Source organism: Arachis ipaensis, chromosome B10 (assembly GCF_059453495.1).
Source record: "Arachis ipaensis isolate K30076 ecotype BB chromosome B10, ASM5945349v1, whole genome shotgun sequence".
Lineage (NCBI taxonomy): Eukaryota > Viridiplantae > Streptophyta > Magnoliopsida > Fabales > Fabaceae > Arachis > Arachis ipaensis.
Window position 1 is genome coordinate 114,376,243 of NC_142435.1, and position 10,163 is coordinate 114,386,405.

The following is a 10,163-nucleotide window of genomic DNA, read 5'->3' on the forward strand; positions in this document are numbered from 1 at the left end:
TCTGCTTCCTCCCCATGGTTGCAGAGGGAGATCCTTGAGTTTTAAACACAAGGGAGTTCTCATTCCATTGAAGGAATATTTCACCTCTGTCAACATCAATCACAGCTCTTGCTGTGGCCAGGAAAGGTCTTCCTAGGATGATGGATTCATCCTCTTCCTTTCCAGTATCCAGGACTATGAAATCAGCAGGGATGTAAAGGCCTTCAAGCTTTACTAACACGTCCTCTACTTGTCCATAAGCCTGTTTTCTAGAGCTGTCTGCCATCTCTAATGAGATTTTAGCAGCTTGCACCCCATAGATTCCCAGTTTCTCTATTACAGAGAGGGGCATGAGGTTTATTCCTGAACCAAGGTCACACAGAGCCTTAAAGATCATGGTGCCTATGGTACAGGGTATTATGAACTTTCCAGGATCCTGTCTCTTCTGAGGCAATGTCAGTTGATCCAGATCATTTAGTTCATTGATGAACAAGGGAGGTTCAACTTCCCAAGTATCAATGCCAAATAATTTGGCATTCAGCTTCATGATTGCACCAAGAAACTTGGCAGTTTGCTCTTCAGTAACATTCTCATTCTCTTCAGAAGAGGAATATTCATCAGAGCTCATGAAGGGCATAAGGAGGTTCAATGGGGTCTCTATGGTCTCTAGATAGGCCTCAGAGTCCTTTGGTTCCTCAGAGGGAAGCTCCTTATTAATCACTGGACGTCCCAGGAGGTCTTCCTCCTTAGGATTCACGTCCTCTCCTCTCCTCACAGGTTCGGCCATGGCGCTTATGTCAATGGCCTTGCACTCTCCTTTTGGATTCTCTTCTGTATTGCTTGGGAGAGTACTAGGAGGGATTTCAGTGATCCTTTTACTCAGCTGGCCCACTTGTGCTTCCAGATTTCTAATGGAAGACCTTGTTTCATTCATGAAACTTACAGTGGCCTTAGATAGATCAGAGACTAGATTTGCTAAATTAGAAGCATTTTGTTCAGAGTTCTCTGTCTGTTGCTGAGTTGATGATGGAAAAGGCTTGCTATTGCTAAACCTGTTTCTTCCACCATTATTAAAGCCTTGTTGGGGCTTTTGATCCTTCCATGAGAAATTTGGATGATTTCTCCATGTTGAGTTATAGGTGTTTCCATAAGGTTCACCTAAGTAATTTACCTCTGCTATTGCAGGGTTCTCAGGATCATAGGCTTCTTCTTCAGAAGATGCCTCTTGAGTACTGTTGGATGCAGCTTGCATTCCATGCAGACTCTGAGAGATCATATTGACTTGCTGAGTCAATATTTTATTCTGAGCCAATATGGCATTCAGAGTATCAACCTCAAGAACTCCCTTCTTCATAGGCGTCCCATTACTCACAGGATTCCTTTCAGAAGTGTACATGAACTGGTTATTAGCAACCATGTCAATGAGTTCTTGAGCTTCTGCAGGCGTTTTCTTTAGGTGAATGGATCCACCTGCAGAAGTGTCCAGTGACATCTTTGATAGCTCAGATAAACCATAATAGAATATATCCAGGATGGTCCATTCTGAAAGCATGTCAGAAGGACACTTTTTGGTCAACTGTTTGTATCTTTCCCAAGCTTCATAGAGGGATTCACCTTCTTTCTGTCTGAAGGTTTGAACATCAGCTCTAAGCTTGCTCAGCTTTTGAGGAGGAAAGTACTTGGCTAAGAAAGCCGTGACCAGCTTATCCCAAGAGTTCAGGCTGTCTTTGGGTTGAGAATCCAACCATAATCTAGCTCTGTCTCTTACAGCAAAAGGGAAAAGCATGAGCCTGTAGACTTCAGGATCTACTCCATTAGTCTTAACAGTATCACATATCTGCAAGAATTCAGTTAAGAACTGAAAAGGATCTTCAGATGGAAGTCCATGAAACTTGCAGTTTTGCTGCATCAGAGAAACTAATTGAGGTTTCAGCTCAAGGTTGTTTGCTCCAATGGCAGGAATGGAGATGCTTCTTCCATGTAAATTGGAATTAGGTGCAGTAAAGTCACCAAGCATCTTCCTTACATTATTATTATTTTCGGCTGCCATCTCCTTTTCCTGTTCGAAAATTTCTGAAAGGTTATCTCTAGATTGTTGTATTTTAGCTTCTCTTAATTTTTTCTTCAGAGTCCTTTCAGGTTCTGGATCTGCTTTAACAAGAATGTTCTTGTCCTTACTCCTGCTCATATGACAAAGAAGATGGCACAAAAAAAATAGTAATAATAATATGGATCCTTTATACCACAGTATAGGGATCCTTGTGTTAGTAGAAGAAAAGAAGGGAAGAAAATCTGAACTCAGAGAGAGAGGGGGTTCGGATTTTTGGAGAGTTGAAGGAGAGATGTTAGTATATCAATAAACAAATAGAAGAAGATGAGAGGAGGAAGTGAATTTTCGAAAACAATTTTTGAAAAAGAGTTAGTGATTTTTGAAAATAGTTTTTGAAAAAGGTTAGTATTTTTTTTTCGAAATTTTTTTTTTAAATAAAAAATAAAAAATAAAAATAATTAGTTAATAAAAAAGAAATTTTTGAAAAAGAGGGGAGATATTTTCGAAAATTAGAGAGAGAGAGTTAGTTAGGTAGTTTTGAAAAAGTTAAGAAACAAACAAAAAGTTAGTTAGTTAGTTGAAACAAATTTGAAAAGATAAGAAGTTGGGAAGTTAGAGAAGATATTTTGAAATCAAATTTTGAAAAAGATAAGATAAGAAGATATTTTTTTGAAAAGATATGATAGAAATTAGTTTTTGAAAAAGATTTGATTTTTAAAATCACAATTAATGACTTGATTCATAAGAAATCACAAGATATGATTCTAGAACTTAAAGTTTGAATCTTTCTTAACAAGCAAGTAACAAACTTCAAATTTTTGAATCAAAACATTAATTGATTATATTATTTTCGAAAATTTGATATAAAAATAAGAAAAAGATTTTTGAAAAATATTTTTTTTTCGAAAATAACTAAGAATTTTGAAAAAGATTTGATTTTTGAAAAAGATTTTGAAAAAGATAAGATTTTCAAATTGAAAATTTGATTTGACTCATAAGGAACAACTTTGATTTTTAAAATTTTTTGAAAAAGTCAACTCAATTTTCGAATTTGATGAGAGAAAAAGTGAAAGATATTTTTTTTTTGAATTTTTATGATGAGAGAGAAAAACAAGAAAAATGATGCAATGCATGAAATTTTTAGATCAAAACAATGAATGCATGCAAGAATGCTATGAATGTCAAGATGAACACCAAGAACACTATGAATGTCATGATGAACATCAAGAACATATTTTTGAAAAATTTTTAATGCAAAGAAAACATGCAAGACACCAAACTTAGAATTCTTTAATGCTTAGACACTAAGAATTCAAGAATGCATATGATAAACATGAAAAGACACAAAACAAAAAATCATCAAGATCAAACAAGAAGACTTACCAAGAACAACTTGAAGATCATGAAGAACACTATGAATGCATGACATTTTCGAAAAAATGCAAGATGCATATGCAAGTGACACCAAACTTATGATATGACTCAAGACTCAAACAAGAAACATGAAATATTTTTGATTTTTATGATTTTCTAATTTTTTTGTATTTTCTTTTAATTTTTTTTTCGAAAATTATTGTGAAAATTAAAAAAATAAGGATTCCAAAATTTTTTATATGAATTCTAGGAATCTTGCCATGTTAGTCTTAAAGCTCCAATCAAAGGGTCAGGCATGGCTTAATAGCCAGCCAAGCTTCAACATATAATTACATGGACTGGAGTGATTAGTTGAATACCAATCCCAAAGCAGTTTGGGTATGGCTTTACAGCCAGATAGGATTCAACATGTTTCATGAAACACTAGAATTCATTCTTAAAAATCCTGAAGAAAAATATATTTTTTTGAAAACATTTTTTTTTTCGAAAACAAAGGAGAAAATTTTGAAATATTTTTGAAAACAAAACAAAAAGAAAATTACCTAATCTGAGCAACAAGATGAACCGTCAGTTGTCCAAACTCGAACAATCCCCGGCAACGGCGCCAAAAACTTGGTGCTGTTGCCGAATCAAAAGGGAATCTGGCACTGATGTTACCGGACCAAAAGCTTGCCGAAGACTCAAACAATCCCCGGCAACGGCGCCAAAAACTTGGTGCACGAAATTGTGATGTCCAGGCTCGAACAATCCCTGGTAATGGCTCCAAAGCTTGGTGCTTTGATCTTAATTCATAATTGTCACAACTTCGATACAACTAACCAGCAAGTGCACTGGGTCGTCCAAGTAATACCTTACGTGAGTAAGGGTCGAATCCCACGGAGATTGTTGGTATGAAGCAAGCTATGGTCACCTTGTAAATCTCAGTCAGGCGGATATAAAATAATCATGGAGTTTTCGAATAATAAATAATAGAATAGGGATAGAGATACTTATGTAAATCATTGGTAGGAATTTCAGATAAGCGAATGGAGATGCTTTCGTTCCTCTGAACCTTTGCTTTCCTGCTATCTTCATCCAATCAGTCTTACTCCTTTCCATGGCTGGCTGTATGCAAGGGCATCACCGTTGTCAGTGGCTACATCCCCTCCTCTCAGTGAATAATATGCTCACGCACCCTGTCACGGCACGGCTATTCATCTGTCGGTTCTCGATTATGCTGGAATAGGATTCACCCTCCTTTTGCGTCTGTCACTAACGCCCAGCACTCGCGAGTTTGAAGCTCGTCACAGTCATTCAATCATTGAATCCTACTCAGAATACCACAGACAAGGTTTAGACCTTCTGGATTCTCTTGAATGCCGCCATCATTCTAGCTTACGCCACGAAGATTCTGGTTAGGAGATCTAAGAGATACTCATTCTAGCTTAATTCATGTAGAATAGAAGTGTTTGTCAGGCACGCGTTCATAAGGGAGAAGGATGATGAGCGTCACACATAATCATCACCTTCATCACGTTCTTGGGTGCGAATGGATATCTTAGAAGCGAAATAAGAAGAATTGAATAGAAAACAGTAGTACTTTGCATTAATCTTTGAGGAACAGCAGAGCTCCACACCTTAATCTATGGAGTGTAGAAACTCTACCGTATGAAAATACATAAGTGAAGGTTCAGGCATGGCCGAGATGGCCAGCCCCCAAAACGTGATCAAAGGATCATAAGGTAATCCAAAGATACCTAATACAATAGTAAGAGGTCCTATTTATAATAAACTAGCTACTAGGGTTTACATGAGTAAGTATTTGATGTATAAATCCACTTCCGGGGCCCACTTGGTGTGTGTTTGGGCTGAGCTTAAGTGTTGCACGTGCAGAGGCCATTTGTGGAGTTGAACGCCAGTTTTTGTGCCAGTTTGGGCGTTCAACTCTGGTTTTGGATCCTTTTCTGGCGCTGGACGCCAGATTTGGGTAGAAAGCTGGCGTTGAACGCCAGTTTACGTCGTCAATTCTTAGCCAAAGTATGGACTATTATATATTTCTGGAAAGCCCTGGATGTCTACTTTCCAACGCAATTGGAAGCGCGCCATTTTGAGTTTTGTAGCTCCAGAAAATCCACTTTGAGTGCAGGGAGGTCAGAATCCAACAGCATCAGCAGTCCTTTTTCAACCTCTGAATCTGATTTCTGCTCAAGTCCCTCAATTTCAGCCAGAAAATACCTGAAATCACAGAAAAATACACAAACTCATAGTAAAGTCCAAAAATGTGAATTTAACACAAAATCTATTAAAAACATCCCTAAAAGTGACTAGATTCTACTAAAAATATACTAAAAACAATGCCAAAAAGCGTATAAATTATCCGCTCATCATTGGCCAAGGTCCTAGCTAGATGTGTTAACACTAACCTTGTCTTAAATTTTGAAAAATGTCACTTTATGGTACAACAAGGTATAGTGTTAGGACATGTAGTATCTCATGAAGGCATTTCTGTAGACCCGACCAAGGTCGATGTTATCACCACTTTGCCTTACCCCTCATCCGTGAGGGAGGTCCGCTCGTTTTTGGGACATGCAGGATTTTATAGGCGCTTTATGAAGGACTTCAGCAAGATTGCTTTGCCATTGTCGCGCCTACTCCAAAAAGATGTGGATTTTGAGTTTGATGGTGGATGTGTAAAGGCTTTTGAAGAGCTAAGGAGAGTTCTTACCACGGCACCGATTGTGCGAGGCCCCAACTGGACATTGCCATTTGAGATAATGTGCGATGTGTCAAACTATGCTGTGGGTGCTGCGCTTGCACAGCGCGATGGTAAACTCCCTTATGTCATTGCTTACTCTTCTAAGACACTAGATGCGGCACAATCCAACTATACCACTACTGAAAAAGAACTCCTAGCTATTGTTCATGCTTTAGATAAATTCAAATCTTATTTGCTAGGTTCAAAGATAGTGGTATACACGGATCATGCAGCTTTAAAGTACTTATTGACAAAGAATGAGTCAAAGCCTAGACTCATACGTTGGATCTTGCTTTTGCAAGAATTCGACATTGAGATTAGGGACTGGAGTGGATCTCAAAACCTGGTTGCGGATCATTTAAGCCGCATTGAGAATTTAAAAATTGATCCATTTCCGATCAATGACTCATTCCCATTGGATAGTTTGCATGCTGTATCGGATAGCTTTCCTTGGTTTGCCCCAATGGCGAACTACTTGGTTGCAAGAATCTTCCCTCCCAACTTTTCAAAAAATCAAAGGGACAAGTTGAGGAGTGATTCCAAATACTATATTTGGGATGACCTTCACTTGTGGAAGAGGGGCGTAGACCAAGTAATTCGAAGATGTGTCCCGGAGTCTGAATTCTAACCAATTCTTGAAGCTTGTCATTCGTCCGAATGTGATGGCCACTTTGGCCCACAAAGGACCGCTAAAAAAGTGTTGGATTGTGGATTCTGGTGGCCAACCTTATTCAAGGATGCTAACCGGTTATGTGTGTCCTACCATCAGTGTCAGAAGTCAGGAAACGCATCCCAAAGGGATGAAATGCCTCAGCAACCTATGTTGTTCTGTGAGATATTTAATGTATGGGGCATTGACTTTATGGGACCGTTTCCCAACTCTAGTGGGTATCTGTATATTCTGTTAGCGGTTGACTACGTGTCAAAGTGGGTAGAGCCGTACCTACCCGCCTTGACGATGCCAATGCAGTTGTTTCTTTCATTAGGAATCACATTATATGCCGTTATGGGTCGCCACGAGAAATCGTGAGCGACCAAGGATCCCACTTTTGTAACAGGAAGGTAGAAGCATTACTCAAGCGCTATGGAGTGTCGCATAAGGTTGCTACTGCTTATCATCCGCAAACAAATGGACAAGCAGAAGTGTCCAACTGGGAAATCAAGAGAATCTTGGAGAAAGTGGTCAATCCACAAAGAAAGGATTGGAGCCTCCGGTTAGGAGATGCACTATGGGCGTATAGAACGGCCTACAAGACTCCGATAGGGACGAGTCCTTTCCAAATCGTCTATGGTAAGGCATGCCACCTTCCGGTGGAGATTGAGCATCGAGCCTATTGGGCGGTAAAGTAGTGCAACATGGATTTAGCCAAGGCGAGTGAAGCTAGGAAGTTACAACTAGAAGAGCTTGAGTGTTTGAGAAGCGAGTCATATGAGAATGCCCGAATCTACAAGGAAAAGACTAAAGCATTCCATGATCATCACATCTGGAAGAAGGACTTTCAAGAAGGTGATGAGGTCCTCCTCTACAACTCAAGGCTCCGATTTATGCCTGGCAAGCTCCGCTCTAGCTGGGAAGGACCTTTCAAGGTGAAGGAGATAAAGCCCTACGGAGTGGTAGAATTGTTTGATCCCAAGAGTGAAGCAACTTTCAAAGTGAATGGACATAGAGTGAAGAAGTATCATGGTTGCAAGCCCCCAAGAGAGTTAGAGGTGTACATATTGGAGGATGCACCAAGGAAAGAGGAAGCTTAAGAAAAGGACCGTCCAACTTAAGGACGTTAAAGAAAAGTGCTTGGTGGGAGGCACCCCACCGTGGTAAGATCTTCCTTGTTTATACCATCTTTAGTTTATTGTGAATTTTGTTATCCTTTGATGATTGATTGAATGCTTAGAAATGCTAGCTTTGTTGATTTTATTGGGTAGGTAGAATGTTCATGTAGATAGGATGTGAAAAAGATAAAGAAAACAAAAACTTTTCTTTGAAGAAGGGCACCGACGCGCCAGCGCACAGTGCGCGCGCGCCGGTGGCGGAATTCCACTCTTGGGCCAAATACCCGAGAGTCATGCCCACTTCGTGCCCAACTCGCGCCAGGCACCCACGTGTCCGCGTACATGCCGCCTGCGCGCACCCTTGCAATTTAACCATCGACGCGCCAACGCACGGTGAGCGCGCGCGCTAAAGGAGATATGTGGACTTTCTGGTACAAAAACCAGAGAGTTATGCCACAGTTGGGCCAACTTTGTGCCAAAACTGACGCGTCCGCGCATTGTGCGCGTCCGCGCCAGCTGCGAAATACCTCAAGCACGCGTCCGCGCAAGGTGCGCATCCGCGCGCCTGCTTCACTGACTCACTCTGGTACAAAAACCAAAGACTTGAGCCAACTTTATGCCACTTCTGTGCCTGAGGCACAACTCCCCTCGTGCACGCGTGCCATTGACGCGCACGCGTCCCCTGCTAGCAGCCTCGCCGACGGGCCAGTGCACCTTGCGCGCGTGCGCCGGTTGCGCGAGTCAATTTTGTACTTTGCGCCTTGCCCTGTTTTTTTTCTTTCTCTCAAACCCTTTTATCTCTTTATTTCTTTTCCTTCTCCCTCCTTCATTTCCCTTCTCTTCTTCTTCTTCCACAATCCACCACGACTGTTTCCGGCCACTCACCGGCGACAACCACCTTTTTCTGGTGCTACACTTCTCTTATTTTCTTTCTCATCTTCACACAAGAAGATTCAGCCTTGTTCCTTCATACTTTTCAAGGTTTCACTTCTTCTACTTCTCTTCTTTATTTTCTCTTGCATTATTTTCTCTAGTTAGATGCTTCTTATTGCTTTACTTAGTTTCCCTTTTTACTTGCATGATGATGTTTCTTGCTTTTTGTTTGCTTACCTTTCCTTTTTCCTTATTTCTCCATGGATGTTGAATTTGAGCTTACTTTGCATTAATAGATCTTTTGTCATTCTTTTTCTTATCTTTGCCATTATGTGATGTTTGTGTGATGATTGATGTTCCATTTTAGGCTTTGAATTGGTTTAGTATCTCATAATTGCTCATTGCTTGATTATTGCACGCCAAGTGTTCGAGGAAATACACACATACCATTTTGGTTCATTTTAGTCATATATTTTTCAAATTGGTGCTCCCTCCTCATTCACTTGCTTTCTCTTAAATGCATTGAGTCTAATTTGTGTGCTTAAGGTTTATACTTGCCAATTAGATATTAATTAAACATGACTTGCTCTTTATTATGGATGCTTGAGACTACTCTTCTCATGCCATTGCATGCTTTACTTCCTCTTGCATCCCATGCCAAGTGTTATGACCCTTGCTTTTACATTCATCACGGGCACCACAAGTCACTTGCATGTTTTTTGTCAAATTGATTCTTGGGTTTAATGTTTTCCTTCCTTCTCTTCCTTTTCAGGATGGCCACCAAGAAAAGCAAGGAGATAGCTCCAAGAAAACCGGCCGCAAAAAGGGCACCCCAAAAGTCAAATTCTAAGGCGCGCTCTTCATTAGGAGCCAAACCCCTATCTAAGAAAGGGAAGACACCCGCTCCTATTGATGAGAATGACAAGGGCAAACCGGCGAAAGATTCTTCAAGGTTCCCCAACCGCTTTTGTGAACTTATGTTCCCCTCCATAGCTATAAGGAACTATCATCCTGAGCATCTACTCGCTCCGCCGGACAAGGTTTCTCCTTATATTTTGCCCCGCATTGAACAGCGAGGATGGGAGTTTCTCTTGAGGAAACTGTTCATATCCTGGGTCGAGCTATCCGACCCGGGATGATCGGCGACACAGCGATCGACCTCTTCAGGTCAGACTACCCGACCTCTTCTAAAAGAGCTCGGCCAAATTGACGGGAAAGCCCAAATAAAGGGCCCAAATAGAGAAACACGACCCAAATCCAAAGGCAATCCCAGCCTATAGAGATAAAGGCGGTTCCCTTGAAGATAAGCTAACTTCATCTAAAACAGGATAAAGATAAGATAAGATAACTAACTTATCTTATCAGAAAGGTCAGCCCACACTA

At 40.5% G+C, this 10,163-nt stretch overlaps 1 non-coding gene across 1 annotated transcript; it reads left to right on the forward strand.

Annotated features, from left to right (window-relative positions):
- The first annotated feature begins 1,525 nt into the window (after window positions 1–1,525).
- Window positions 1,526–1,633, forward strand: LOC148581367 (small nucleolar RNA R71). Its single transcript, XR_015895871.1, has one exon. It is a non-coding gene; the product is annotated as a small nucleolar RNA R71 (small nucleolar RNA).
- The last annotated feature ends 8,530 nt before the right edge of the window (window positions 1,634–10,163 follow it).